The sequence below is a fragment of the Etheostoma spectabile genome, chromosome 23 (assembly GCF_008692095.1).
Source record: "Etheostoma spectabile isolate EspeVRDwgs_2016 chromosome 23, UIUC_Espe_1.0, whole genome shotgun sequence".
Taxonomy (NCBI): domain Eukaryota; kingdom Metazoa; phylum Chordata; class Actinopteri; order Perciformes; family Percidae; genus Etheostoma; species Etheostoma spectabile.
In genome coordinates, this window is record NC_045755.1 from 8,500,274 (window position 1) to 8,514,542 (window position 14,269).

The 14,269-nt window shown below is 47.7% G+C and overlaps 1 protein-coding gene and 1 pseudogene across 15 annotated transcripts in view; both read left to right on the forward strand.

Moving 5' to 3' along the window:
- The window catches only part of LOC116673164 (ras-related protein Rap-1b-like), a 15,697-nt pseudogene extending 1,448 nt beyond the window's left edge, over nt 1-14,249 (forward strand).
- Nucleotides 1-14,269, forward strand: part of nrcama (neuronal cell adhesion molecule a) — a 1,100,153-nt gene that overhangs the window by 124,629 nt on the left and 961,255 nt on the right. The gene's annotated exons all lie outside the window — the stretch shown is intronic.

Here is a 14,269-nt window from a genome sequence, read left to right on the forward strand (position 1 = left end):
TATTATTATTATTATTATTATTATTGTCCAATCTGCACAAACATTTGCGTATAGACTCGCCTGACTCTCAAAAAGTTATCAAAAGAATTGTGATAGTTAACAAAATTTGCAATTTTCATTCATCAGAATCATTTATAAGGACAAATGATTCTGATGAATGAATATTTCAAAAATGTTGCATAGTCTGTCCCCCAGAGGACGCTCTACAACGTCCCTGTTAGTGATGGCGTTGCATAGTCTGTCCCCCAGAGGACGCTCTACAACGTCCCTGTTAGTGATGGCGTTGCATAGTCTGTCCCCCAGAGGACGCTCTACAACGTCCCTGTTAGTGATGGCGTTGCATAGTTCGGTCCCCCAGAGGACGCTCTACAACGTCCCTGTTAGTGATGGCGTTGCATAGTCTGTCCCCCAGAGGACGCTCTACAACGTCCCCGTTAGTGATGGTTTGCATCTTCTTCCACCAGAGGACGCTCTACAACGTCCCTGTTAGTGTGGCGTTGCATAGTCTGTCCCCCAGAGACGCTCTACAACGTCCCCGTTAGTGATGGCTTTGCATAGTCTGTCCACCAGAGGACGCTCTACAACGTCCCCGTTAGTGATGGCGTTGCATAGTCTGTCCACCAGGGACGCTCTACAACGTCCTGTTAGTGGTGGTGTTCATAGTCTGTCACCAAGGACGCTCTCACACGTCCCCGTTAGTGATGGTTGCATAGTCTGTCCACCAGAGCGCTCTACAACGTCCCCTTTAGTGATGGCGTTGCATAGTCTGTCCACCGGGAGACCTCTACAACGTCCCCGTTAGTGGTGGCGTTGCATAGTCTGTTCCACAAGACGCTCTACAACGTCCGTTAGTGATGGCGTTGCATAGCTCGTCCACAGAGGACGCTCTACACGTCCCCGTTAGTGATGGCGTTGCATAGTCTGTCCACCAGAGGCGCTCCTACAACGTCCCTTTGATTGTTTGTTTGTTTAAAGTTTCAATCTTAAATTTAGGCTTACCCTGGTATAATCACCCTAACCAATCCCCACTCCATCCTCCATCCTCGCTCCTCCACCCTCGCTCCTCCAGCCTAGCTCCTCCATCCTCCATCCTAGCTCCTCGCTCCTCCATCGTCGTTCGTTGCTCCTCCCTCCTCCACCCTCACTCCTCCAGCCTTGCTCCTCCATCCTAGCTCCTTGCTCCTCCATTCTCGCTCCTCCAGCCTAGCCCCTCATCCTCCTCCTCCCGCTCCTCCATCCCCAGCCAGCTCCTCGCCTAGCTCCTCATGCTTCCATCCTAGCTCTCGCTCCCCCCCTCGTTTCGTCGCTCCTCCCTCCACCACCCTCGCTCCTCCAGCCTAGCTCCTCCATCTTCCATCCTAGCTCCTCCATCCACCACCCTCGCTCCTCCAGCCTAGCTCCTCCAGCCTGCTCCCTCCTCCTTCCTCCAGCCCTCATCCACCACCTCGCTCCAGCTAGCTCTCCAGCCTACTCCTCCATCCTGCCCTCCATCCTCCACCCTCGCTCCTCCAGCCTAGCTCCTCCATCCTCCACCCTAGCTCCTCCATCCTCGCTCCTCCACCCTAGCTCCTCCATGCTCGCGCCTCCATTCTCCATCCTCACTCCTCCACCCTAGCTCTTCCATCCTCCACCCTAGCTCCTCCATCCTCGCTCCTCCACCCTAGCTCCTCCATCTTCGCTCCTCGCCCCTCCATCTTCGCTCCTCCATCCTCGCTCCTCCACTCTAGCTCCTCCATCCTCGCTCCTCCATTCTTCATACATGCTCGCAATAAAGTTGCCTCGATTCGGCTTTATGCACGCCCAGTTACTCTAACCTCCCAGAATGCATTGCCCGGCTGCTCACATAGACGCTGACGGGTAAGCTACCAGTGGACACGCTCCGTCAGGTAGAGACGTCCGTACGAGACGTCGACAGCACGAGGAGAACAAGCCCATGCAGAGCCGGTAGGAGCAGGCTGTTGGAGAGCTCTCTCCACCCTCGCTTTCCTGAATCTGAACTCCTGCCGTCAGGGAGACGAGGCCGCGTGCCGACGTCTAAATAACGTCATCGCGTGTCCCGACGTCCTTCAAGCTGCTGGACTCCAGTTGTAATAGGGTTAGGCAATAAATAAAACGGCACTTTTTTGCACTTTGCACTCTAATTCTCAGCCACTTTTGGAGATTTCCTATTATCTGTACAGTCTTAAATGTCTCTCCCATAGACTGTTAATATTAATTAGTAAGATGCAGTCTATGGTCCTTACTTTATGTCCTAAGATGCTTCGTTGATCTCAAGATCTTCATGTTTTTATGTTGATTTCACATTGGTTTTCTGTTACCTGTGTGTGTGTGTGTGTGTGTGTGTGTGTGTGTGATGTGTTTGTAGATAGATTTTAGCACTATGCACCAGACCAAATTCCCCCCCTCTCGGGGACAAGGACGTCTCTTATTCTGTCCTGATTCATGTTCCCTGCATCGGCCTCAGTCGGGGACTTCCTGCGAGTCCCTGAACCTGCCCGGACCTGTTGCATCAAACTCAGACCTCCGGGCGCTGAAATCCACCTCTGGTGATGCGTTCAATTACACCTGGACATCTCAGACTCCACCTACCGGCTTCAATGCATCCTCAACATCAGGGAAAATAGTCCAGATAGTCGAGATTTTAAACACATGAGCACATCCTAACCAGTTCTAATGGGAATGAATGTAAACTCGACTTCATGATATTAATATTATATTTAATTATTATAGTTTAATTTCATTTCTTCTTTTGGCCCATTATGGGATTACAAGAGGACTATTTAACAGACATCTCGTCTCGCATAAACAAATCATGAGGAAAAATTAAAGAATAACAGAAAAGATATCAAACATATCTACAGATCATCTCAGTAAAAAGCTAAGCTAAGCTAACGGCTCCTCAGTCTTTAAGCAGCAAAATCAGTATCTGTTTTAAATGAAATAGTCACATTAGAGTCCGACCGATAAAGGATATTTAAGGCCGATACCGATACGAATATTTGGTTATTTAAAAATCTGATATGCCGAGATATTGGCCGATATACAAAAAAATCCAGAAACATGTAACAAAACCTAAACAGATTCCCTAACATTAGTTAATTGTAGTTATTCTCACTAAGATAATATGGTAATAATTTGTTATTTGTTTGTTTATTTGACGTTGTAGAGCGTCCTCTGGGGGACAGACTATGCAACGCCAAAAAATTCACTTAAGAACGGGGAGTTGTAGAGCGTTCTTTTGAGTGGCACAGACCTATGCAACGCCATCACTAACAGGACGTTGTAGAGGTCCTCGTGGACAGACTATGCACACGCCATCAACTAACCGGGACGTTGTGAGAGCCCTGGGTGGACAGACTATGCACCCATCACGAACAGGGACGTATGTAGAGCGTCCTCTGGGGGACAGACTATGCCAACGCCATCACTAACGGGGACGTTGTAGAGCGTCCTCTGGGGGACAGCTATGCAACGCCATCACTAACAGGGGGACTTGTAGAGCGTCTATCTGGTGGAACAGACGTAGCAACGCATCACTAACAGGACGTGTGTAGAGTCGTCCTCTGGGGACAGACTATGCAACGCCCATCACAAGGGACGTTTGCAGAGCGTCCTCTTGTGCAGACTATGCAACGCCTCTAACAGGGACCGTGTAGAGCGTCCTCTGTGGGTACAGCTATGCACGGCCCATCAAAGCGGACGTTGTAGAGGACCTCTAGTGGACGACTATGCAACGCACTAATACGACGTTTAAGGTCCTCGGGACGACTGAGCTAAGGTGTTAAGAGCTGGTCCTCTGGGGGCACAGACCAGCGCAACGCCATCACTAACAGGCAGTGTTAGGCGCGTCCAACCTGGGGGATCAGGCTATGCAAACGCCATCACTACAAAGGGGACGTTGAGATACGTCCTTGGTGGACCGACTATGCAACGCATACACTACAGGGACGTTGTAGGCCGCCTCTTGTGGACCAGACTATGCAAACCCATCACTAACAGGACGTTGTAGAGGCCTCTGGTGGGACAGAATATGCAACACCATACACGATACGGGGACAGTGTATGAGCGTCCCTGTGGGACAGACTGATGCAAACGCCATCACTAACAGGGACGTGTAGAGCGTCTCTCTGGTGGACAGACTATTGCAACCATCACTAACGGGGACGGGGTGAAGCGTCCTTGGTGGAAGACTATGCAACGCATTCACTACCATGGCCGTTGGGAGCGTCTTCTGGTGGAAACCAGACGCAATGAAATTCTGGGTAAAATACCAAACTGGGAAAAGGCGGTTAGAAGAGAGAGAATGTTAATGTCTACACACACACACACACAACACAAACAAACAACACCACACACACAACCCACACGTCATACAGAGAGCTTCTCATCTGTTAATAAGAGTCTGCCTGGGTTGTGTGTGTGTGTGTGTGTGTGTGGTGTGTGTGTGATGATGAATGTGTTGTGTGTGTGTGTGTGTGTGTGTGTGTGTGTGTGTGTGTGTTGTGTGTGTTGGTGTGTGGGTGTGTTGTGTGTGTGTTGTGGTGGGCTGTGGTGTGTGGCTGTGTGTGTGTGTGTGTGTGGGTGTGTGTGTGCTGTGTGTGTGTGTGTGTGTTGTGTGCCGCGACGTCGGTGTGTGTGTGCACCGAGGCATTACTGTAACAAACACACTCACTACACACACACACACAACACACACAAGGGTTGCATGCGACAGTAACCAGGAAGGATTCCACAGTTGTGACATCACCACAGCTGTGAGCTGTTTTCACTGACCTCTCTCAGTTGTATGAACGCACCCACATGCCATGAGGGTAATTAGACTCCAGTGAGGAGGGAGGAAACCTGCGTGTGTGTGTGGTGTGTGTGTGTGTGTTTGTGTGCCTCGATGTGTGTGTGTGTGTGTGTGTGTGTGCGTTGTGTTGTGTGTGTGTGTGTGTGTGGGTTGAAGTTTGCAGCTCCAGGTGTGCTATGTAGTAATGATTCTTTGTGATTGGCTGACTGTGAAACATATAACCTCCTCTGTTCGATGTGTGTGGGTCTCTCATCTCTCTCTTCAATCACTGGGGGGTGTGTGTGGGTCTCTCTATCTCCTCCAGGTGGGTGTGTGTGGGTCTATCTCTCCATCTACATGTGGGGGTTGTGTGTGTGGTCTCTCCCTCATCCTGTGGGTTGTGTGGTGTGTATATCATCTCTATTAAATGTGGGTGGTTTGGTGTATGTGTGCGATCTATCTATCTATATCCTGTGTGGGTGTGTTGTGTGTGTGTGGTCTATCTTCCCTGTGGGTGTGTGTGTGTGTGTGGGTGGGGTGTGGGTGTGTGTGATCTATATATCCCTGTGTGTGTGTGTGTGTGTCTCTCTCTCCTCCATTTGGTGTGTGGTCTCGCTCTCTCTCTCACTGTGTGTGTGTGTGTGTGTGTGTGGGTGTGTGTGTTTCTTCTCTCTCTAACTGTGTGTAGTGGTGTTCTCTGTCTTCTATCTCCGGGTGTGTGTGGGTGTGTGTGGGTGTGGTCCGCGTCTCTGCAAGTGGTTGTGGTGTGTGTGTGTTTTTTCGTTCGTTCTCTCTCCTATCTCCGTGTGGTGTGTGTGTGTGTGTGTGTGTGTGTGCGCGCTCTCTCTCTCTCTCTCCCTGTGGGTGTCTCTCGCCCAGCAGACAGACAGTCAGGATGCGTGAATACAAGCTGGTTGTTTTAGGATCAGGAGGAGTCGGCAAGTCAGCTCTGGTAAGTTATTAAACCGTTTTACTCTTCCTGCTCCGGTGTTTCTATAAGAGCTGCAAGTATAAAAAATGGATTTGTTGTCAACTATTCAGTTAATACTACTATACAACTATTTTTGAATTAAAAAATTCAAAATCCTGAAATTGTGTTTGAGACTTTAAACCCGATGCCGATAAAATCTAACCAACAAATCATTCATTCACTCAAACGTCCCTGACTGATGTCCCTCTGTTTCTGTGAATCGTCTTTAGGCTTTACACACACACACACACACACACACACACACACACACACACAACCCCGCAGAGACAAACACACAGAGACACACAACCATACACAGAGACCACACACACACACACACACACACACACACAACTCCGCAGAGACAAACCACAGAGACACACAACCATACACAGAAGACAAAACAAGAGACACACGCACACACACAGAGACAAACACACACACACACACACACACAACCCCGCAGAGACAAACACACAAGAGACACACAACCTACACAAGACACACAAACAGAGACACACGCACACAGAGAAGAGAGAGAGAAGAGAGAGAGACCACACAGCACCACACCATACACACACACACACACACACACACACACACACACACACACAACCCCGCAGAGACAAACACACAGAGACACACAACCATACACAGAGACACACAAACAGAGACACACGCACCACACACAGAGAGAGAGAGAGAGAGAGACACACACAGACACACAACCATACACAGAGACACACAAACACAGACACACGCACACACACAGAGACAAACACACACAGATAAGAGAAAGTGAGAGAGAGAGAGAGAGCGACACACACACCCCACAGACAGACAACCATACACACACACACACACACACACACACACACACACACACACACACACACACACAACACACACACACACAGTGTCCCTACAATGCAGTCCTTTGCTCAGATGATATAATGGAGATGTGTCATGTGTCACATTATTTCATTCTAATGACTTTCAATGGAGACAGAACAGAGAACCATTAACATTACTGGCCCTACTTCTCTTATCTCACTGCCTGTCTCTCTCTCTCTGTCTACTCTGTCTCTTGTATGTCTCTGTCGTCTCTCTCTCTCTTCTGATCTTGCTCTTGATCTCTCGTATGTTGCGTCTTCCATCGGTATGTATGTCTCTCTCTCTTCTCTGTCTCTCTCTCTCTGTGTTCTCTGCTCTCTCTCTCTCTCTCTCTCCATCTCTCTCTTCGTCTCTCTGTCTCTGTCTGTCTGCTCTCTATCTTGTCGATGCACCGTCTCTCTGTTCTCTCTCTCTCTCTCTGTCCTCTCTGTTTCTCTGTCTGTATTCTGTCTGTATGCCCGTATCCTCTCTATGTCTGTTGTCTCTCTCTCTCTCTCTGTCTCTCTCTTCTCTGTTTCTGCCTCTGTCTCTCTATGTCTCTCTCTCCTCTCTCTGTCTTTGTCTCTTCCTTCGTCTCTTCTCTGTATGCCCGTCTCTCTGTCTCTCTCTCTCTCTCTGTGCCTCTCTGTCTGTTCTCTCTCTCTCTGTTGCATGTCTGCTCTTCTCTCTCCTCTCTATCATCTGATCTCTGATATGTCTGCCTGTGCTGTCTGTTCTCGCTTCTGGTTATGCCTCGCTCTCTGTCTGTATGCCCGTCTTCTCGTCTCTCTTATCGTCTCTCTCTTTCTGTATGCCCGTCTCTCTCTCGCTCCTGTCTGTAGCTGTCTATGTCTGTCTGTCATGCCTTCTCTCTCTTCCTGTATTCTCTATCTCTGTATGCCCGTCTCTCTCTCTCTCTGTAGTCTGCCTGTCTGTCTCTCTCTCTTCTGTCTGTCTCTCTCTGTATGCCGTCTCTCTTCTGTTGTCTGCCGTTGACTTCTGTACTGTCTCTCTCTTGTATGCCCGGTCTCTCTCTCTTTTGTTCTTGTCTGTCTCTCTCTCTGTATGCGTCTCTCTCTCTGTCTGTCTGTCTGTCTGTCTGCTATGCGCTATGCGCTGTCTCTCTGTCTGTCTCTCTCTCTGTATGCCCGTCTCTCTTTCTCTCTCTGTCTGTCTGTCTGTCTGTCTGTCTGTCTCTCTCCAGACGGTCCAGTTTGTCCAGGGAATCTTTGTGGAGAAGTACGACCCCACGATAGAGGATTCCTACAGGAAGGTAAGAACGCTTCGGCCTGTCTGTCTGTCTGTCCTCCCCGTCTGTCTGTCTGTCCGTCTGTTGGTGTGAGTGAAGCGAGACAGTTTGTGGACACTAGTTCCCAGGGGCTAATGGGAGGATGAAGAAGAGGATGAAGGTGGACCAGAAAGAGGAAGAGGCCAAAGAAAAGGAAGGAGTAAATGTAGAAAAGGACAAAATGGAATCTTATTTCTTATAAGAATGGCAAAAAAAGGTCAAAAGGTTATAATCAAAATAACAGAGTGCATGAAAATGATTTATAAGTTTAAATTAAAATTCAATATTTAGTCACTATGATGAGAAATGAAGTCCAAATTAGTTAAAAGAAATATTTTTGTAATAATTTGGACTTAATTCTCATCATAGTGACTTAATATTGAATTTTATTAAACTTATTTAATCATATATATATATATATATATATATATATATATATATATATATTTCGGCTGGTTTTTATAGCATCAAATTTTTTAAGAAGAATTAGATCAGTGTGATCAGAACTTCCTAAAATGACAGAAACCATATTTGGGAGACATTTATTTTACGAATTTTTTTGGTCCAATCCGCTGACATGGACATAAAGTCTTCAGGTTTTCAGGGACATTTATTGTAAAATTTTGGCAAAAGATTTGCTCATACAGCTTTGGTAATGCAGGACTCTCTGTCTCTGTGTCTCTCTCTCTGTCTCTGTGTGTCTGTCTCTGTCTCTCTCTCTCTGTCTCTCTCTCTCTGTCTCTGTCTCTCTCTCTCTGTCTCTTGCTGTCTCTCTCTGTGTCTGTCTCTATCTCTGTCTCTCTCTCTCTGTCTGTCTCATCCCAGCAAGTCGAGGTCGATGGACAGCAGTGTATGTTGGAGATCTTGGACACAGCAGGAACAGTAAGATCTGTCTGTCTGTCTGTCTGTCTGTCTCTATGGACAGACTGGCAAAGTTTGTGGTTTTCTTTCTGTTTCCCTGACCACCCGTCTGTCTTCCTCTTCCTGACCACCCGTCTGTCTCCTCGACCACCCGTCTGTCTCCTCGACCACCCGTCTGTCTCCACGACCAACCGTCTGTCTCCCGACACCCCTGTCTGTACCCCAGCGACCACCATCTGTCTCCTCTCGACCACCCGTCTGTCTCCACGACCACCTCTTCTGTCTATCTGTCTCCCTGACCCCCCGTCTGTCTTCCTCTTCCTGACCACCCGTCTGTCTCCTGACCACCCATTGTCTCCACGCAACCGTTGTCTCCCTGACCCCCCGTCTGTCTTCTCTTTCCGGACCACCCGTCTGTGCCTCCCACTGTCACCGACCGTCACTGTGCCCTCGAACCATCTCTAGTCTCCTGAACCCGTATGATCTCCGCTGGCACCACCTCTTCATGTCTATCTGTCCCCCTGCCCCCCGTCTAGTTTACTTTCACTGACACAAGTCTGCTCTCCACGTACACACCATCTGTCTTCCTCAACAACCCGTCTGTCTCCTCAACCACCCGTATGTCTCCCAACGCACCAAAGTCTTCGGTCTGCTTAGTACTCCCTGACCCCGGCGCTATTCCTCTTCCTGACACCGCCTCTGTCTCCACAAACACACACGATCTGTCTCTCCACGACCACACGTCTGTAATCCGCGACGCACCTCTTCTGGTCTGCTCTGTCGTGTCTGTCTCCCCTGACCCCCCGTCTGTCTCCCTGACCCCCCGTCTGTCTCCCTGACCCCCCGTCTGTCCCCCTGACCTGTCTGTCTGTCTGCAGGAGCAGTTCACGGCGATGCGAGACTTGTACATGAAGAACGGTCAGGGCTTCGCTCTGGTTTACTCCATCACGGCTCAGTCGACCTTCAACGACCTGCAGGACCTCCGAGAGCAGATCCTCAGAGTGAAGGACACCGAGGACGTACGACACACACACACACACACACACACACACACACACACACACACACATGCACACAGACACGCACAAACATTATAAGCATTTCCTCACATTGAGTATGGAAGTTTTGGCCCTTCTGCTTAATAAATGACTTATAATAATATATAACGACTAATTAATGGGTTAAGTGTTGTTGATCAATTGTCTTCCAATCATGTATTTGATTGACTGACTAGCACTAGAGTTGAACTAGTCATGGGGGGGGGGGGGATAAAGCTCTCCAAACCTTAAGGGTTTGGTACGATGTAAGTGGTGACACCTGCTGGCCAACAATGGGTACTGCATTTATCTGTGAAACTCATGGACTGTATAAATATTGATATACAAATATTTACAAATATCGATATTAACAGTCTATGGTGAAACCTCTTAATGAAGCACTGTATCACAATGCAGGCAAAGCCACAGGTGCCGATTTATGTTTTTCTTCCGTGGGTAATCAGTATTTTCCCGTATTTTTGAATATTATGGAACCATCTTGCTGCAATAGAGACACAGCGCATCGCGTTGGACTCTGAAAGCCACGCCCACCGACGGGGAAAACAACTCCCCGCGCTCCGTTGACTTTGCATTGCGTGAAGCAGACAATAGAAAATGGACTCAAAGCTGCTTTGTGGTGTGATGCGCTGCCAACGATGTAAATAACCCAAAACTCATACGTTTTTACAAGATGCCGACCCGGAAAAACGGAGCTTTCTGAAGACAAAAGTAAATACGTGGTGGAGGAATCAGCAGGAAGAGTGGAAAGACACGATGCCTGAGGTTATGTTTGTTATTGTAATAATGGGGGGGGGCTGCCCATGGAAAGGCACCCCAAGCAGTTAGGGGGGGGTTTGGTGCCTTGCTCAAGAGCACCTTGGCAGTGCCCAGGAAGTGAACTGGCACCTCTCCAGCTGCGAGCCCACCACCATACTTTGGTCTGTACGGGGAGTTGAACCAGCGACCGTCTGGTTGCCAACCCAACCCTATGGACTGAGCTACTGCCCCCCCCCCCCCCCTCCCCCCCTGCAGCAAGCATTTTGTTATTATTAAATTAAGTCAAATATCCAAAACGTCAGTTTTAGGATAACTATGTAATCTGTAGCGAAGCTAACACACGTAGCATAACGTTAGCTTAGTGTCAGGATCCCTCAGTCTCCCCATTCTGATGATTCCTCACGTCTGTCTTCAGAAAAGCTCCATTTTTCGGGGTGGGCAGCTTATAAAATCTTAATTTCTGGGTTATTTATACTGTTGGTAGAGCATCACACCACATCGCAGCTTTTAGGCATTTTTCTGTTTGCTACCAGACGAACCTTTGGGATTTAAATGCGCTCTGTCTCTATGCTTTTACTTTGAAAGGTCAGTACTCTGTTAACCCTTGTGTTTTTTCAAATGCTATAAAATTGAATAAGACCCAAAATTAATGAAAGTAGAGATTTGTACTTGGCAAAGAGCGTTGGAATCAATCATGTTATTTTGGGGAATTAAAAAGAACATTGATAGAGGACAACCTGAGGACAACATGAGGACAACATGGGGACAACATGGGGACAACATGAGGGCAACATGGGGACAACATGGGGAACACCATGAGGGCAACATGGGGACAACATGGGGGCCACATGGGGACAACATGGGGCAACATGGGGCAACATGGGGACACACCATGAGGGCCAAACATGGGGCAACGTGAGGCAACATGAGACAACTATGCACACTGAGGTCAAGACCATGGGGACAACATGGGGACAACATGGGACAACATGGGGACAACATGCGGTTAACATTCTAGCTTACTGAATTCTCAACACGTTGAAGATGCAGAGTTAATTAGTGTGTGTGATCCGGGGGGGGGGGTTCTAGAATCCTGGTGGGGAATAAGTGCGACCTGGAGTGGAGCGCGTGTGGGCCAAGGAGTCGGGCACCGGCCTCGCCCCCAGTGGAACTCCTGCGCCTTCCTGGAGACCTCGGCCAAGAGCAGATCAACGTCAGAGTCCACACCACACACACACACACCACCACACCCACACAACATACACACACACACACACACACACCACACACACACACACACACACACAACTCACACACACACCCCACACAACACACCACAACTATCACACCACATACACATACTACCTATATACATACACAAACGACACACACATACAGTATATACACACATTACACACACACACACAATACATACATCAACATACATCCATACATAAAACTTTAACATACACAACAGACCACACACCACACACACACACACACACACACACACACACACAACACACACACAACTAATACCATACACCACAACCACACACCAATGTATATACACACATATACACAAACACACACACCACCCACACACACCACACACAACTATACACACACACACACACACCCACACCAACTATAACACACACACACATACACATACATAACTAATACATACACAAACAGACACACACATACAGTGTATGTATACACACACATACATAACTATATACATACACATACAGTATATACACACATATACACACATACACACATATACACACACACACACACACATACATACATACATACATACATACATACATACATACACACATACACAATACATACATACATGCATACACAAACAGACATACAGTATACACACACACACACACACACACACACACACATACATACACGCGCACGCCACCCCCCCCCCCCTTTTTCCTTATTGTTTTACTTTATTTTAGTTTATTTTTTATTTTATCGTGCTCTCCATGTGTTTTCCTTTTTTTAGCACGTACCTGTTTTATCATGTAGCACTTTGGGATTTGCGTAAACATGAAGTACATTACACATTAAATGTATTTTTTATTTGTTATTATTACCCGAGTTGTCTAGTTCAATCACGGTTAGACAGGTTTATTTGGCTCGGGTCTGTGTGTTATTGTGTCCTAATCATTGTGTTGTGTGTGTGTGTGTGTGTGTGTGTGTGTGTGTGTGGTGTGTGGTGTGTGTGTGTGTGTGTGTGTGTGTGTGTGTGTGTGTGGTGTGTGTGTGTTGTGTGGTTGTGTGTGTGTTGTGTGTGTGTGTGTGTGTGTTTCTGTGTGGTGTCTGTGTGTTTGTGTGTGTGTCTGGTCTGTGTGTCTGTTGTGTGTGTCTGTGTGTGTGTGCTGTGTGTGTGTGTCTGGTTGTGTGTGTCTGTTGTGTGTGTTGTAGATCTTCTATGACCTTGTCGCCAGATTAACAGGAAGAGTCCAGTTCAAGGGAAAGCTCGCAAAAAGTCCAACTGTCAACTTCTCTAGTAATCGGTAACTCCTAAAATATACACACACACTCTCACACACACACACACACACACACACACACACACACACACAGAACACACGATTGTTCTTCTCTCTCTCCAGGTTTCTGCTCACCTGACCGACGACCAACCGACCAACCGACCAATCACAGGACATCTTCCAACTGGCCACGCTCCTTTAACACACACCCATGTCGTCATCAACATACGCCACCTCTGACCTCTGTTCCCGTGGCGACCACATCTCCCCCCCCCCCCCCCCCCCCCCCCCCCCCCCCCCCCTCACCACACAGTCCAACAGAGACCGTTGCCTTGGAAACATTAAAACTAAACATCAAAAGAAGGCGATGATGACGACGACGACAATGATGGAGATTTTGATTCTGCTGTTGCAGAAACGGGGGGCTGTCCACACCACTGTTTCAACTACAGTTCCCATCATGCTCTCTGCTAAGGCCATTTTGCGCTGGGGAGTGGCCATTTGCTTTTACTTTTAACTGTTTCTTTCCTTTCTTTTTGCGTATTTCGCGAGCCATTCACGCGCAGTTTGACCCCTTCACTGTCAGCTGTGTGTGTGCAACTCTGGTTCAACCTGTGGATCCATGCAGTGGTTGTTATTATTATTATTATTATGATTATGAGAGAAAAGATATAAAAGTCATTTAATGTTTTTGTTTTGGATTTTTGGGGGCGGGAGATTCAGGGGGGGGGCAGCAGGTTACGCGATCAGCTCACCGCTGCGTTAGCTTTGAGCTAACGTAGCCTAGCGCACAGCTACCAGAGGGAATCGACTCTTTTCCACAGCATGTCAGGTCAAACACAGGTGTAATTAATGGCATTAATTAGGGCCCTGTTCCATTTTAGGTGGGCCTGGACCCTGGTATGAGCTAGCATGCACTGCAAAGGCTGTGAGACACTAAATAGAGTGGAACCGTAATTAATTTGAGTGCATACCCTGCAATGCCATGTCAAAATGTAAAAAGGGCCTTTAAGCAATATTCATAAATATGTTAAGTATCCGAATTTTCTATTTGACAGCTTCATTGGGGTATCTTTAAAGACATTAATGTAGACAAAGCTTACATAGCTTTGGGCAACTGTTAGCCTAGCAGCTAGTAAAAATGCATTAGAACTATTTGTAGCTTTGGG